Source organism: Sapajus apella, unplaced genomic scaffold (assembly GCF_009761245.1).
Source record: "Sapajus apella isolate SASKATOON/1434 unplaced genomic scaffold, GSC_monkey_1.0 scaffold47, whole genome shotgun sequence".
NCBI lineage: Eukaryota > Metazoa > Chordata > Mammalia > Primates > Cebidae > Sapajus > Sapajus apella.
The window spans coordinates 9,519,749-9,537,729 of record NW_022436987.1 but is presented as its reverse complement, the minus strand read 5'-3'; the positions used below and the strand labels follow the sequence as shown (position 1 = coordinate 9,537,729).

General features: G+C 38.8%; 1 protein-coding gene across 4 annotated transcripts in view; it reads left to right on the top strand.

The window, feature by feature from the left end:
• Positions 1 to 17,981, top strand: part of RRAS2 (RAS related 2) — a 91,151-nt gene that overhangs the window by 40,076 nt on the left and 33,094 nt on the right. The window contains exon 1 of one of the 4 annotated variants that reach the window (XM_032240841.1): positions 10,120 to 10,602. The exons of 2 other annotated variants lie outside the window; for them this stretch is intronic. The gene's annotated coding sequence lies outside the window, so the exon portion shown is untranslated. Of the gene's footprint in view, positions 1 to 10,119; positions 10,603 to 17,981 lie in introns of those variants that run through there. One more of the 4 variants, XM_032240842.1, reaches the window with a different exon arrangement.

The following is a 17,981-nucleotide window of genomic DNA, read 5'->3' as shown; positions in this document are numbered from 1 at the left end:
GATCTCTTGACCTCGTGATCCACCCGCCTCGGCCTCCCAAAGTGCTGAGAGTACAGGCTTGAGCCACCGCGCCCGGCCACAATTATTTCTTTCTCTAAAGGTCTAGAATATATTTTTACTAGAGTTAGCCATGGGTACCATATATTTGCTGTTGCTATTGTAAATGGTATCCTTTATTTGACTTAAGGTTTCTGATAGCTTTATATAGTAGTATTGATTTTTTTGTTTATTTTTTGGGCAGGTTGAGGGGACTGTGTAGACTTTTATATCCAAACACCTTGTTGAATTCTAATTCCAATCATTATTCTATATATTGTATTGTTTCCTATATAGATAATCATATCAAATATATTCTTTAAGAATTTGTAGAGGCCGGGCGCGGTGGCTCAAGCCTGTAATCCCAGCACTGTGGGAGGCCGAGGTGGGTGGATCACGAGGTCAAGAGATGGAGACCATCCTGGTCAACGTGGTGAAACCCCGTCTCTACTAAAAATACAAAAAATTAGCTGGGCATGGTGGCGTGTGCCTGTAATCCCAGCAACTCAGGAGGCTGGGGCAGGAGAATTGCCTGAACCCGGGAGGCGGAGGTTGCGGTGAGCCGAGATCGCGCCATTGCACTCCAGCCTGGGTAACAAGAGTGAAACTCCGTCTCAAAAAAAAAAAAAAAAAAGAATTTGTATACCACTTAATTTTCTTATTGAATTAACTAGGACCTCCAGTGTAACATTTAATAAATGTAGTAATAGTGGTTTTAATGAGTTTCAGTGTAAAAAGTGTTGTTCACAATAGGTTTTTCTTTTAAAGACAAATGTGACATTTTCTTAGGCCTTTTCTGTATCTCATAATGTTTTTCTTTAGTCTGTTCATATGGTGAATTATATTTGTAATTGTAAAAAAGTCTTTTCTGTTTCTGGATTCCTGGGATATATTGGTCATAATGTATATTCTTGTTTACATACTGTTGGATTTTGGATTCTTTTTGTTAATATTTTACATGTGGACTTTGTTTTCATGTATGTTTATTAGTGAAATTGGCCGTAATTTTCATTTTTTATTAATGTTCTTGTCTGGTTTTGATATCCAGATTATCCTAGCTTCATAAAATGAGTTGGGGAAGTATTTCTTCCTTTTCTGTTCTCTGGAAGAATTTGTGTGATACTGGATTTACTTGTTTCCTGAAAATTTGGTAGAACTTGCTTTTACAACTTTCTGGAACAAGTTTGCATGTGTGTCGGTGGGGGGAAGGGGAGAAAGTTTGTTTTTTCTTCCTTTATTACTTTATTAGTCATAGGGCTGTTCAGGCTTTCTAATTATCCCTTTTTTCTTTCTTTCTTTTATTTTTTTTTGGAGGCAGGGTCTTGCTGTGTCACCCAGGCTGGAGTGCAGTGGTGTGATCTCACTTCACTGCAACATCCACCTCCCAGGCTCAAGCAATCCTCCTACCTCAGCCTTCTCAGTAGTTGGGACTACAGGTGCATACCACTACGGCGTAGTGGTATTTATCATTATTTTTTTGTTTTGTTTTTGGTTTTTGTGGAGACAGGTCTCATTATGTTGCCCAGGTTGATTTCAAACTCCTGGGCTTAAGTGATCCCCTCATCTCAGCCTCCCAAAGTGCTGGCATTACAGGTGTGAACCACTACATCCAGCCTTCTAATTATTCTTGAATAAATTTTGAGTTTGTATTTTTCTGGGCAGATGTCCATTTTGTCTGTGTTTCATATTTATTGCATAAAGTTGTTCATAGTATTCTCTTTTAAATGACTCCCTTAGCTGTAGTTATGTTCACTCTAGTCTGTCCTTTAGTTCTTGTTAGCAGTGTTTGAAGAGATACGCTTTTTAGTCTATCCATTGAATTTTTATCATTAGATTTTTATTACAGTTAAGTTCTATATGTTTCCTCTTAAGATATTAGTGGTCATTCTTTAACTTTTTATTTTTTAAATTCACATTTGTCTTGATTGGATTGACTGTCATTTTTTGTAGCCTCTTGCTCACTTGTTTGTGATTTCATTTATTTATTTTTAACATTTAATCGAGAATCTTGATGGAGATGGTTGATAAAATTTTTAACAATGGATGCTATGTACTTCCCTAATAAGAAGTTTGAGATAAATTTGATTGTGGCTACTTTAACACATAGATATAGATCTGGATTGCTGTGTTTAGCCAGTAATGTATGTATTACAAAGGAATTGCTTAATGAGTGCTTAAGCTTTGCTTAGGTAAAAAAAATTGGAAAAAGTGTTATTTGTGGGAAATATAGAAAGAGCGAAATTAAAAGTCAAGGAAGAGCATTTGATATTTGTGTTTTTTTGGGGGGGTGTGGGTTTTTTTTTTGTTGTTTGTTTGTTTTTTGTTTTGAGACAGAGGCTCCTCAATTTGTCACCTAGGCTGTAGTGCAGTGGTGTGATCTTAGCTCACTGTAGTCTCAGCCTCCTGGGCTCAAGTGATCCTCCTGCCTTAGACTCCCAAGTAGATGGGCTACAGCTGCCCACCACCATGCTGGGCGCTTTTTTTTTTTTTTTAATTTATTTTTATTTTTATTTTTGTAGAGATAGGGTTTCACCATGTTGCCCAGGCTGGTCTCAAATTCCTGAGCTCAAGTGACCCATCTGCCTCCACCTCCCAGAGTGCTAGAATTACAGGCATGAGCCACTGTGCTGAGCACATTTGTTATTTCCTGATGGCAGTTACCACCTATTTGGGTGGGTATATTTGTTTTGAGAGTTAGACTGTGACCTCTTTTGGGGCAAGCACTTTTATTGGTACTGTTTTCTTTTTTATACAGTGTCTAGCATAATAACTGTTAAATAGTATATAATCAATAGATTTATTATAGCTAGGTAGATAGGATTCTAAAACTATTAAAGTTCAATTGTAGTTAATTATAATGAACTAATCATTATCATATGATTACAGTACAAGGAATGATACCAGAAGCCACTGATAACTAGATCTGGATTAAATATACCTGTTAAATGTATTGTTGGGTTCAAAGTAACCAGAACACATTTTCAAATGTTGTCTTCACCTCACTCAAACAAGGGTGAACTCAAATGGAAGCAGGGGAGCATTTAGTGACAAAAACATAGGAAAGGCAGAATTTCAGAAATGGGTCAGACTTTCAATTAGAGACTAAATTTTCAGCCAGCAATAAGCCAAGGATGGTGGAAAGGAAGCTAAATCTGATTTCCTTTATTAAGAAGGAGCCATCTAACCTGGCTAGAAGTGGTCATAGGTAGGCTAAAGTGGTCTTAAAAGCTAGACAGCTCCCCTACTCTTCCGAGTCCCACTTGCTCCTGGATGATCAAACACAAAACACAAGACATGGCAAAATAATAACAAATGTAGCACCCCCCGCCACCAACTCCCATGCAAGGACTTCAGAAATTGTGACGATTTTTGATCATTCTTTTAAATGTGAGTATAAAGAATGAGGGACTTTAGTGCCATCCTTGTAGAGTTCCCTTCCCTGTCCCGCTACCATTTCACCAAGGGAAATTTATTGAGAACATCTAAAATTTGCTGTTGATTAGTCATGTTAGTCGAAGGAGGAATGGCATGGACATAAGGTTTAAAAATACTGATGTGTGTTTACTTCTTTGCAATCTTTTTTCTTTTTTTGAGATGGAGTCTTGCTCTGTTGCCTAGGCTGGAGTACAGTGGCTGATCTTGGCTCATCGCAACCTCCGCCTTTCGTGTTCAAGTCCCAGCTACTCAGGATGCTAAGACAAGAGGATCACTTGAACCTGGGAGGCAGAGGTTGCAGTGAGCTGAGATTGCACCACTGCACTCCAGCCTAGAGACAGAGTGAGGCTCTGTCTCAAAAAAAAAAAAAAAATCATAGTTTTCCCATGTTTTACTGGATACTACTTTATGATTGTCAGGTTCTTAAGAAATGAATTTTGACTTAAATTCTTTTATATTTTTATTTTTACCAGTCCATCTTATTTAAGATAAATTGACAGTATGTTTAATATCTTTTAGAAAAGTTCCCTCCCTGTGCTTTTATTTTAACCAGTTTTAGCTAATGTTTTTGTGTAACCTTTTCTAAAAGCAACAAAGAATTGATTTAAGGGGAATCTCTGGGCTAATTTGAAGTTGAAATTTAACTCTGAAGGCTGTATTAATGAGTTTCTATAGGAAAAACTGTCTGCTTTTATTTTGTTTATATATTGAAATTAGCTAAATGAAAGAATAAGTAAATGAGAGCTGTTTAAGACGTCCATTAAAAATTTTTGTCTTGATTAATTTCCAATCTGAGAGTCAATTGATCTGCCTTTTGGTCCTGAGCATGTGACTCTAGACAAGCATTCAGTCATTCTAGGTATACTGCTGTTTGAAAAACAGCTTTAAAAAGATGTTAGAACCTGGGAAAAAAGATCATGCTCTCTTGTGGTTTCACAAGTTGCCAAAGGTTTGGTTGCTTGTATGTTTCACTGAATTGCTTTCTGTTCAATGAATAAAATCAGCACGGTGCATTAGAACTTTGCAGACTCACTGCAAAGGAAATGGCAGGAGGTAAAGTGACCTCAAATGAATGTGGCTTTTTTTGTGGGGTACAGTGGGTGGGCAGTGCTACAACTAAATAAACAAATTGAATTTTGCAGGAAGAAGACCTTTAACTCATCTTTATGCTCTCTCATGATGAAATTTTTCTTCTGCTATCATTCCTGTTCTTTAAATATTTTTACAATGATTAGTTCATTGTAAACATGTAACATAGCTACAGTTGAATTGTTTAGTTGTTTTTTAATTGTCTATATTTTTCAAGTTCATCAGTAAACTGCAATTATAATCTTGTTTTTGTTGTTTTGATCACACAACTTTTCTGCACTCTGAAAAATAAAACTGATTCTTGCTTCTCTTCACCAAGTCTTTTAGGTAGGTGTATCACCTTTTATCAGTTGAGTAAGATGTTTTGAAAATATTTTAAAGGGAAAGTAGTACAAATCCTCCATCACGTATGGTAAACTTGCAGTTATCTGTGCTCTCAGAAGACAGAGGGAACCTGAATAGTTGATATAATTTTTATTGCAGTACAGGTCATACTCAACATACCTTGGAAAAAGCTGCTTTTCCTGCTTGGCATTATTGCCAAATGTCAGGATTGATGGAGGTGTGTGGGGAGATGGATTTGAGAAAATCTGGACATTTTATTTTATGAATCTAGAGAAAGCAGGATCAGTACATTTATTTTTGTTAACTGAAGGTAGCTCTCAGTGTAATGATGTGGTTTGGGGCATAGAATTGAGCCAGAACTGCTGTGAATCAATATCTGCTCCATACTACGGGCCATGTGACTTTGGGCAAGTTACTGTAAGTCTCCTCACCTGTACTTTTTCCTCACCTGTATGATAGAGACAATAAGACCACTTACGTTCATGTACTGTGAGGTTTCAGTGAATTAATATGGTAAAGCACTTAGTGCCTGACACATAGTGAACTATAGCTGTATTGTTGCCAAGTCAGTACAGTAAGTGTAACTCAAAGTCTACAGATACATTTCCCCGAAGGAAGTTGACGTTTAATACTTAATTTTTCTGAAAGTCTGATTTATATTTACTTTTGAATAGTCCAAAGTGGGGACTGAAAGAATCTACAAAATCTCTATGTATGGGTTATCTTTCCTAAACACTCTGCCTTCCTCAGGAAACATTTCTTGTCTCAGCTGTTCCACTGCCCTGCTGAGCTGGAGTGACCACAGCACTGGGAGACATAGGTAGAGGCACACCTTGCTGGGCTCAGGAGCTTTGCTGTGAGAGAAGGGTTTTGCTTTTCTTATCAGGATACTTTAATGAATAGGTGCCATCTCATCCCTGGGCACTCAAGTACTTTTTTTTTTTTTTTTTAAACAGTCTCATTCTGTCGCCTAGGCTGGAGTGCAGTGGCACAATCTCAGCTCACAGCAACCTCAGCCTGCTGGGTTCAAGTGATTCTCCTGCCTCAGCCTCCTGAGTAGCTACAACTACTGGTGCATGCCACCACGCCCAGCTGATTTTTGTTCTTTTAGTAGGTAGAGATGGAGCTTCTCCATGTTGGCCAGGCCGGTCTCAAACTCCTGACTTTAGGTGATCTGCCCACCTTGGACTCCCAAAGTACTGGGATTCTACATGTGAGCCACCATGCCTGGCTACACTCAAGTATTAAAAGATGTAAACATCCATATAGGATTTATTAGGATAGTTACTCATTTCACAGATATTTCTCTAGGATTTACACATAGCAAAGCCTGCAGGAGTTTGCGAAGACAGGATTTTCTTTTCCTGTGTAAAGCACAGCTTTAGTCTTAGCAGTGAGGGGAAATATAATAAAAATGATTTCTTTTTTCTTCCTGCTTCCCTTTAAAATAACATGATTCTGTTTTAGAAATGTGGTTTATTTTACAGTTATCCTCTTCATTCATTCATTCATTCATTCATTCATTCATTCATTCATTCAGAGACAGGGTCTCACTCTGTTACCCAGGCCGGAGCGCAGTGGTACAATCATAGCTCACTGCAGCCTTGCACTCCTGGGCTCAAGCGATCCTCCTGCCTTGGCGTCCTGACTTCCCAAGATTACAGGTGTGAGCCACTGTGCTCAGCTCCCCTTTGTATATTTCGAGCTTGCAGTGATTTGTTTTGTAGGGAAAGATCAAGAGGAAAAACTAGTAAGTTAACTGATTGTCTCTTGTTGGTAGAGTCTACATTTCTTTATTTTTTTTTTTCCTGTTTTTTTCCTTGAGATGGAGTCTTGCTCTGTTGCCCAGTCTGGAGAGTAGTGGCGTGACCTTGGCTCACTGTAGTCTCTGCCTCCCGGATTCAAACGATTCTTGTGCCTCAGCTTCCTGAGTAGCTGGGACTGCAGGCGTGTACCACCATACCTGGTTAATTTTTTGTATTTTTAGTAGAGACGGGGTTTCACCATGTTAGCGGGGATGGTCCCCATCTCCTGATCTTGTGACCTACCCGCCTCAGCCTCCCAAAGTGCTGGGATTACCGGCGTGAGCCACTGTGCCCAGCTGAGGCTACATTTCTTAAAATAATTTTGAATTTTGTTTCCCAAATAATTTAGTGAAATGTCAGGATGAATTCATCTTGTATTTTAAGGTTTTAATTTTATTTTATTTTGAAACGGAGTTTTGCTCTTGTTGCCCACGCTGGAGTGCAATAGCACGATCTCTGTTCACTGCAACCTCTGCCTCCTGGCTTCAAGCGATTCTTCTGCCTCAGCCTCCCGAGTAGCTGGGATTACAGGCGCCTGACACCACACTCGGCTACTTTTTGTATTTTTAGTAAAGACAAAGTTTCACCGTGTTGTCCAGGCTGGTCTCGAACTCCTGACCTCAGGTGATCCACCTGCTTCGGCCTCCCAAAGTGCTGGCATTACAGGCATGAGCCACCATGCCTGGCCTAAGATCTTATTAATACTGATGTTCTGCATCTTTAAAGTCTGTCTTGCATTTTGCAAATAAGTCTGTTCTTGGTAAGGTGTATACATTTTGAATTCTCTTTTTCCCTAACTTGGATGATTGAGAATCTGTGGAATTCCCCCTAACACCTCTTAGAGTAGAAGTGTTAAATGGCAGTACATTCACATTCCATAGGATCTTTTTCTAAATTTATTCTAGCACTTACCACACAAACTATAGTATTTCCTCCATTGTAAGGCACACATTAAAAAAAACTCTTATTTTAACACCTCTGTAATTAGGGTGCATCTTCTAATTGATGGCATCCTCCCGTCAACAATGGTACTCGTTTTCTTGTCTTGCCTCTTGCCTACTACTTGACTCTGTGTAGACCCCTTGAAGGCAGGATCTGATAGTCATTTACTTTTGTTATTTCCAATGCCTGATTTGCATTAGAACCCTAAGTTTGGTGAATTACGGTGTAACTATTTTCAGGATATCTTAGTAAGTGTTAGTTGAAATGAGAGTTTCATCAGGACACTTTTTGGATTGTTTGTTTTGAAATGGTGTTACTTTGTCACCCAGGCTAAGTGCAGTGGTGTGATCATAGCTCACTACAGCCTTGACCTCCTGGACTCAAGCAATCCTCCTGCCACAACCTCCCAAGTAGCTAGGAGGACTGCAGAGATGTACCATTATGCCTGGCTTTATGAATGAATGAATGAATGAATGAATGAATGACAGGATCTTGCTGTGTTACCTAGGCCAGTCTTGAATTCCTGAGCTCAAGCAACCTTCCTGCCTTAGCCTTCCGAAGTGCTGGGATTATAGGTATGGATTGCTGTACCTGGACTCATGAGGATACTTTTTCAGGGAGAGATGTAAAAAAATGTAAAAAGGAGGGCCTGGAAAATGCTAATATAAATAGTTAAATGCTGCTATTCCTACTTTTCCCTCTTTTGTAGTACCCCTTCTCTCTTTCTCTTTTGGTTGATTGTCTTCGGACTGATGCATAGCTCACCAAGAAAGCATTGGTTTTAGCAGATGACAAGTGAAGTATAAGACTAAGAATTTTATATTTTTATTTATGACAGGCTAGCATCTTTTGGGTATTGCACTGTGCTGTTGTCAGTTTCCATTATGTAAATGAGGAAACACAGTCAAGTGTGTTCAGACATATAAAATTGTAGTCCAAGATGGTGGAAGAAGGACCATACTTCCTGTCTGGGTTTCTGATCTGGGCTTTCTGCTTTAAAAGAATTCTCTTCTGAGCTATACTTTTTTTTTTTGTCATTTTTATTAGTTTAAAATTAATCTTATTTTTTAATAGCTATGTGGTTTTGAGACTGAACTTTTACATTCTTACCACAGTAAATGTTTGGTTAAAAAGGTGGAGTTGTTCTGGTCTCCCTTTATCTTGCCTCTCAGTACCCTAAAATGTGGATTTAATTTTAGTGCTAGAAACTGTTTAGTCAGTCTAGTTGTTTTCATTAATTTAAGCTTTTACATGTGGGTGATTAGAAAAGTCTTATCTAGAACAACCTCAGTTGGTTTTTTTTTTTTTTAAGTAGACTTTAAGAACTTTAGATTTACAGAAAACCTGAGAAGAAAGTACAGGAAGTTTCCATGTATCTGTCTCCCAGTTCCTCTATTGTTAACATGTACGGTACCTTTGTTAGAATTAATGAACCAATGTGGATACATTAATATTAGCCAAAGTCTATACTTTATTCAGGTTTCCATAGTTTTTACCTGATGTCCTTTTTCTGATCCAGGATCCCATCAATATAACACATTAACATTTAGTTGTCATGCTTTCTTAGGCTCCTCTTTGCTGACTTTCCTTGTTTTTGATGACCCAGCTATTTTGAAGAGTACTCATTAAGTATTTTGTAGAGTGCCCCTCTATTGGAATGTGTCTGATGTTCTTCTCATGATGGGTGTAGGGTTATGAGTTTTTGGGATGAAGACCACAGAGGTGAAGTACTGTTTTCATCACATCATGTCAAGAGTACATGCTGTCAGTGTGATTTGTAACTGTTGGTGTTGACCCTGATCATATGGCAGAGGTAATGTTTGTCTGGTTTCTCTACTGCAAAGTTACTCCCTGCCCCAACCCTTTTCCATATTGTATTCTTTGGAAGGAAGTCATTGTGTGCAGCCCACACTGAGGGAATGAGGATGCTGTCTAATTTTGAATAAACATTTAAATAGTAGAGGGTTTAGTTTAAAAATTTACCTGGAGTTAGTGAGACTTGCCTTTTATAACAAAAAAACATGGCTATTTAAATGAAATATTAAAACATGTGCCTGCATTCAACTGGGCGTGGTGGCTCATGCCTGTAATCTCAGCACTTTGGGAAGCCAAGGTAGGTGGATCACTTGAGGCCAAGAGTCTGAGACCAGCCTGGCCAACATTGTGAAACCTGGTCTCTACTAAAAATAAAAAAATTAGCCAGGCGTGGTGGCGCATATCTATAGTCCCAGCTACTCGGAGGCTGAGGCAGGAAAATCACTTGAACCTGGAGGTAGAGGTTTCAGTCAGCCGAGATTGCACCACTGCACTCCAGCCTGGGCAACACAGTGAGACTCCATCTCAAAAAAACAAAAATAATAACAAAAAATGTACCTGCATTCAAAGATTTGGTTTGCCAAGAGTTTTCAAGCTATTTTTCATTCTCAGTATTTCAACATTTGTTATTGCATGGCAACTGTTCTTCTTTATTTTATGGCATCTAATTGATGGTTATTTTTTGAAAAAATGTAATGGAAATCTGGAAGACCATTAGTCAAGAGCTCTTGAATAAAATTTGTTAATATTGCTTTTCTGCACATATTATTTCTAAAATTGAGGATTTGGTTGATATGTAAATTATGATTAGAGACCAGAACAGCTTAGGACCCAAAATGATCAAGGGAAAGCACCTTGCTGGAAACCCCCATGACAATAAAACCCTCCTTGTAGTTCCCATTTGTGTGTTTCAATTATAAGGCTTATGTTAAAATTAGATCAGAATTTCCATCATAGACTCTCAATTTCATAGTTGTGTAAGTAGCATATAAACCTAATTGTAAACAAAGGCATTTAGTGATGGGCCTTATTTGAACAATTTAAGATCAGGTTGTTTAGCTCACAGGCTAGGAAATACATGTCTAGTTTCACATTTTAAGTTGAGAGATTGCAAAGATGGGCTTTGGTTCTAAAGGTGAGTTTTGTAATTTTTTCTAATGATTTTCCAGATTTTCTACAATGAAGACGTTGTTTTATAACAAATACTAAATTATAGATAATTGTTAAATTCTTTCTTCTTTAGTAATTACTTTTGAGACTTACTACATTTTAAACAAATCATTATTTTGGTTATTTTCCTACAACTACTCGAACTTTAGTGTTATTTAATTCCATTTACTATCTTCTACCTTTTGTATTTTTGTTGACTAACTGACATTTCTCTAGTTTAGAGAATGAAAACAATTACTTCATGGGTGTATCTAGTAAATTACAGTGTGGTCATCAGAATCATAAATTGTAATGCTAGCACTGTTAAGGCAGCTTTATATTTGAGTTCCAATAGCTTGTGAGTAGAAAAAATTATTTCTATCATTTGTTCCTCTTTGGTTTATAGACATATAAAAATAATGGGGTCAAATTTTATAGATGAGTATATATCAATTTTCTATGTCTGCTGTAACAAATCACCTTAAACTTGGTGGTATAAACAAAGAAAATTTAACTTTTCATAGGTCATAACTTCAAAATCAAGTTATTGTTGTGCTGGTTCATTCTGGAATCTGAGGAAGAATCATTTCCATGCCTCTGTCCTGGCTTCTGGTGCTTGTTGGCAGCCCTTTATGCTCCTTGGCTTGCTTGTGGACGTATCCCTGCCTCTGCCTTCATGTGGCCTTCCTCTCTGGGTTATTTTCTGTGTTTTTCATCTCACCCTCCTTTCTTTTACAAGGACAGCAGTGATTGGATTTAGGTCCAAGAGCATCTTACCTTAATAATAACTGCAAAGACCCTATTTCCAAAGAAAGTCATATTCATAGGTACCAGGTATTAGGAGTTGGATATATATATATATTTTTAGGTGCCACTATTCAAGCTGCTACAGTGAGTAAACCTCTTCCTACATTTGCAAATAAGCACTATGAAAGCACTTTTACTAAATGGAATAATAGCTATAGAATTTGACCTATATTATATTCATATAAACGTGATTCAGAGTTTAGTTAACGTGTTTACTTTCTTTTCATGTGGTTTACAATTGATGTGGGATTCTTTTACTATAAAATTAGGCTGAACGCATATAGACAAGGTATAATTCGTGTCTCTAAATGGTGTGAGCAGGGTCTTAAATTCTGTGAAGATGTGCTGTTTAGCTCTTGACTTTTTAAACCTACATACTTAGGTATTTTTATAAGTTGAATGTTTATATGCATGGTTCCTTTTAATATGAATCATGTTTGTCTCCACTTAAAAGTTTAAAATTAGCAATCTAGTCTGATTTAAATTTGTGTGCCATAAGAAGAGATTTTATAAAAACTGAGAATTGCTGATAGAAGGAGGTTAAGTGATCAAAAGTAAGAAGGGTCATCCTGGGTATGAACAGACAGCCACTTTCAGAGGAGTGCTGGCCCAGCCTCCAGACATGTGGATTGGAGGGAAACTGGTAAGAGCATTCGTTACTGCTTCTTTCCCATTTTGAGATGAACACAATGAGGAATTTAGTTCTTTGTATTATTAGGAAAGTAAAACAACAGTGATACAGGTGTAATATTGTTTCTTGAATTTAACTGTGCTATAGATGCATATGTCTCCACTAAAACATAGCTCCACAAGTGCCGGAACTGGCTGGGTGCAGTGGCTCACACCTATAATCCCAATACTTGGGGAGTCCTAGGTGGTTAGGGATCACTTGAGGCCAGGAGATGATGACCAGCCTGGGGAACATAGTGAGACCCCCATCTGTACAAAAAATGAAAAAATTAGCCAGGCTTCATGTCATGTACCTATAGTCCCACCTACTCAGGAGGCTGAGGTGAGAGGACCATTTGAGCCTAGGAGTTCGAGCCAGCAGTAAGCCATGATAGGGTCACTGCACTCCAGCCTGGGCAACAGGGCAAGATTCTGTCTCTAAAAATAACCAAAACCAAACCAAACAAACAAAACAAGTGGTTGAACCATGCTGGTTTTATTCTGATTCAGAACCATTCCTAGCTTTTGTAGGTAGTAAGTACACAACGTGTATTTGTCAAGTGAATAAACTCAGTATATAATAGATGCTTTTGAAATGGATGTGGCATTTCAAGATGTGTCTCATTCTTTTCAATGGATGTTTGCTATTCTGTGATAGATATGTCATAATTCATTTGACTAGTTCTGTGTTCTCCCCTTAGGGACATTTAGGCTATTAAGAGTTTTTCAGGCCAGGTGTGATGGCTCACACCTGTGATCCCAGCATGGGAGGCCAAGGTGGGGGGATCACATGAGGTCAGGCATTTGAGACCAGCCTGGCCAACATGGCAAAACCCCATCTCTACTAAAAATACAAAAATTAGCTGGGCGCGGTGGTGGTTGCCTGTAAGCTACCTGGGAGGCTGAGGCAGGAGAACTGCTTGAACCTAGGAGGTGGAGGTTGCAGTAAGCCAAGACTGAGCCACTGTACTCCAGCCTGGGGCGACAGAGAGAGACTCAAAATATCTTAAGGAAAAAAAAAGTTTTTCACACTAACAAAGCTACCATGACACACCTTGTTTGTTTGTGTATGTTTATATGTCTTTGGTAGTTTGCAGTGTTAATTTCCTTAATTAATGGCTATATTCTTACCCATTAATGAAGTTAAGCACATTTTACTTTATTTTTATTTTTTTATATATGTATATTTTATTGCACTTTAGGTTCTGGGGTACATGTGCAGAACATGCAGGATTGTTGCATAGGTACTTACATGGCAGTGTGGTTTGCTGCCGCCATCCCCATCACCTGCATCTGGCATTTCTTCCCATGTTATCCCTCCCCAACTCCCTACCCCCTGCTCTCCCTCCCTCAGTCCCCCACAACAGACCCCAGTGTGTGATGCTCCCCTCCCTGTGTCCATGTGTTCTCATTGTTCAACACCCACCTATGAGTGAGAACATGTGGTGTTTGATTTTCTGTTCTTTATGTCAGTTTGCTGAGAATGATGGTTTCCAGGTTCATCCATGTCCCTACAAAGGACACAAACTCATTGTTTTTTATGGCTGCATAGTATTCCATGGTGTATATGTGCCACATTTTCCCTGTCCAGTCTATCATCAATGGGCATTTGGGTTGGTTCCAAGTCTTTGCTGTTGTAAACAGTGCTGCAGTGAACATATGTGTGCATGTGTCTTTATAATAGAACGACTTATAATCCTTTGGATATATACCCAGTAATGGGTTTGCTGGGTCAAATGGAATTTCTATTTCTAGGTCCTTGAGGAATCACCACAGTGTCTTCCACAATGGTTGAACAAGTTTACGTTACCACCAACAGTGTAAAACCGTTCCTATTTCTCCACGTCCTCTCTAGCATCGTTGTCTCCAGATTTTTTAATGATCTCCATTCTAACTGGCGTGAGATGGTATCTCAATGTGGTTTTGATTTGCATTTCTCTAATGACCAGTGATGGTGAGCATTTTTTCATATGTTTGTTGGCCTCATGTCTTTTGAAAAGTGTCTGTACCTGTCCTTCTTCCACTTTTGAATGGGTTTGTTTGTTTTTTCTTGTAAATGTGTTTTAGTTCTTTGTAGATTCTGATTATTAGCCCTTTGTCAGATGGGTAGATTGCAAAAATTTTTTCCCATTCTGTTGGTTGATGGTTCACTCTTAACGATTATTTCTTTTGCTGTGCAGAAACTCTGCCGTTTAATTAGATCCTATTTGTCTATTTTGACTTTTGTTGCCATTGCTTTTGGTGTTTAAGTCATGAAGTCCTTGCCTATGCCTATGTCTTGAATGGTTTTACCTAGGTTTTCTTCTAGGGTTTTTATGGTGTTAGGTCTTATGTTTAAGTCTTTAATCCATCCGGAGTTAATTTTAGTGTAAGGTGTCAGGAAGGGGTCCAGTTTCTGTTTTCTGCACATGGCTAGCCAGTTTTCCCAACACCATTTGTTAAACAGGAAATCCTTTCTGCATTGCTTTTGTCAGGTTTGTCAAAGATCAGATGGTTGTAGATGTGTGGCATTGCCTCTGAGGCCTCTATTCTATTCCATTGGTCTATATCTTTGTTTTGGTATCAGTACCATGCTGTTTTGATTACTGTAACTTTGTAGTACAGTTTGAAGTCAGGTAGTGTGATGCCTCCAGCTTTGTTTTTTTTGCTTAGAATTGACCTGGCTATATGGGCTCTCTTTTGCTTCCATATGAAGTTTAAGGTGGTTTTTTCCAGTTCTGTGAAGAAGGTCTTAGGTAGCCTGATGGGGTAGCATTGAATCTATAAATTACTTTGGGCAGTATGGCCATTTTCACAATATTGATTCTTCCTAACCATGAGCATGGAATGTTTTTCCATCTGCTTGTGTCCAGTTAAGCACGTTTTAAAATACATTATTGAAATAGTTTTCCAGTATAACTGACCTATATTTTCCTAAATACATTTAAAGTACTTTTATTTTGCTGGGTGCAGTAGCTCAGACCTGTAATTCCAACACTTTGGAAGGCCGAGGTGGGCAGATCGCCCGAGGGCAGGGGTTCACAACCAGCGTAGCCAGCATGGTGAAACCCTGTCTCTACTGAAAATACAAAAAAATTACCCTGGTGTGTTGGCACATGCCTCTAATCCCAGCTACTTGGGAGGCTGAGACAAGAGAATCACTTGAACCCAAGAGGCGCTGGTTGCAGTGAGCTGAGATTGCGCCACTGTACTCCAACCTGGGCAACAGTGTGAGACTCTGTGAAAATAAAATAAAGTACTTTAATTTTTTGTTTTATTTTTATTATTTAGAGAAAGATTCTTGCTCTGTTGCCCAAGCTAGAGTGCAGTGGTCTGATCATAGCTCACTGTAGCCTGAAACCCCTGGGCTCGAGCAGTCCTCTAATGCCAGCCTCTAGAATAGCTGGGACTATAGATGTACCCCATCACACCGGGTTAATTTTTAAGTTATTTTTTGTAGGTCTTGCTATGTTGCCCAGGCTGGTCTTGAACTCCTAGCTTCAAGCGATCCTCTCACCTTGATTTCACAAAATGTTGGAATTACAGGCATGAGCCACTGTTTCTGGCCTAAAATGCTTTTAAATTTGTTTCTCCTTGAATCAGTGAAAATTCTTTGCTACAGAGTTTTGAAAAAAAGTATCAGAAGGAATGTGTATGCACATACTGTTTTGATTTCCCCTGTGGGATGGTTCTTGGCTAATTCCTTGAAAGGAAGTATCAGAACCTGTCTATCCATTGCATAGCAAGGCTGGGAAGGAAAGCAGTAGCCACAGGATAGGCTATGATTAGAACACTGAATAAGAAACAAGGAAGAATTCCTCCCATACCTAAGAGAGGTGCATAACCTTACGGTGGCCATATGTCTGTTTGCCTAGGAAAGTCCTGGTTTATGCCTGTTGTCCTGATGTATTTATTATTAGCATCCTCTTTCAGTCCCAGTTTATCAATAGCTTATGTGGTCACCCTACGTAATCTTTCAGCTCTTTTTTTCCTTGTCTGTAGAGAGAGAACAGTGCCTGATATGTAGTAAATGCCATATAAGTGTTTGCTGTCACTGTTGTTAATATGATTACTTGACCTATCAGCAATCCTTATCTTTTCTTCCTTCTTCCATTATTTCTTCTCTTGGCCTCCTGGTTACCATTTTCTTGGTTCTCTTCCTACTTGTAGCTGTTCCTTCTCAGTTTCCCACTTAGATCTTTCCCATTTTCCTAACCTCCCAACAGTAGAGTACCCCAGGTCCCAGTCCCTGTTGTTTTCTCTGTCTGATTAGTCTTGTGATAATGCCATCTATCTCCTGTTGACTTCCAAATTTGCCTTCAGCCCCACCTTTTCAGTGAATCCCAGACTCATTTCTGTAGTAGGTGTCTAATGAGTGTCTTAACAGAACATGCACAAAACCACTCTGTATTCTTGCCTCCATTCTGTACCCCACCAGCCTGTTCCAGCCCAGTAAATGGTACCACCATTCTTACAGAAAAACCTAGCATCATCTTTGAGTCCTTTCTGACAGATTCTATATCTATATCCAGTTTATCTGCAAATCGTATAAGCTGTCCTTTGGAGGTAAACACAGATCTGGCCACTTTACACCTCTACTCCAGTCACCCTTGTTCAAGCTGCCATTTTCTTTTCATGATTTATGGCAATAGCTTCTTAAGTAGTCTCTTTGATTTCACCCTTGAGCTATAGTCCAATCTCTGACAGCAGCCAGTATTACTTTTCATATGAAAGTCAAAACATTTTACTCATTTGCCTCAAACCCTCTAGTGTTTTCATTTCACTTGAATAAAATCTGAAGTCCTCACAGTGACCTGTAAGCCTCTGCCTGCTTCCCTGTTAGTTTTCTGAACTCATTAACCGCTCTCTCTTCTGTTTGTTGTGTAGCCACACTGGCTGTTTTGCTGTTCCTCAGACATGTTATAGTACTCTCACCTCATTGCCTTTAACTTAAGTGTTCCCTCTGCCTGGAATGATATTCTAGATCACAGCATGGCTCACTCCCTCAGTTGATCCAGGATTCCCTTTTCTAGTGTCATATTTTGTGTGGAGCCTTCTCTGTCTATCTTATGCAGTATCACATCCTCCCCTCCAACTCCTGCTGTTACCAGCCCCCTTCATTTTTCTTCAGAGTTCATATCACCTTTGATGTATTATGTTTTCTTACTTGTTGGTGGTCAGAACTTCAAGAAACTGCCAGCCCTGTGAGAGCCTGGGATTTGATCCTCAGCTCCCAACACAATGTGTGGCACGTTGTAGGTGCTCAGTTAGTATTTGTAGATTAAATGGGCTGGTATGAGTGAACCTAGGGAAGATTCTTATGGCAGTTTTAGCAGTTTAGTAGTAGAACATGGGCTATGGAAATCACCCTCTTTAATTCTAGTTTTGCTTCTACAGATTATTCTTTGCTGTAGAAGAGGTGAGAAATGAAATTGGGGTTTAGGATATTGGTAGGTTAACAGTAGATAGAGGGGAAAGGAAGTAAAAATGGAAGTAACAGTCCAGACTGGGAAGTTAGAACTAGAAGTGAGTTGGTTACCTACCTGTTTATGGGCAGCCTTCCATTTCTAAGTTTGGAAAGGAAAAGAGCCAATTTTTAAATGCCCATTTTTAGTCAAGCAGTATAGCGAATACTTAACAATATCATTTAATCTTCACAATAGCCCTTTCAAGTAAGAATCATTACGTTCATCTTTTAGGTGAGGAAATTGAGGCTTAAGAGATTAAATAACCTTCGCAGGATCATATAGCAATTAAGCAGGATATGTGGGTCTGTCTGCCTCCAAAATACACGCTCTTTACTTCATAGCACCTAAAGGGGGAGTCTGTGTGCAGTAGTTCACATTTCATGTGGAGCTGTAACGTATGGAAAACTTTTGTTTTACTCCTTGTGTTTTTTTTTTTTTTTTT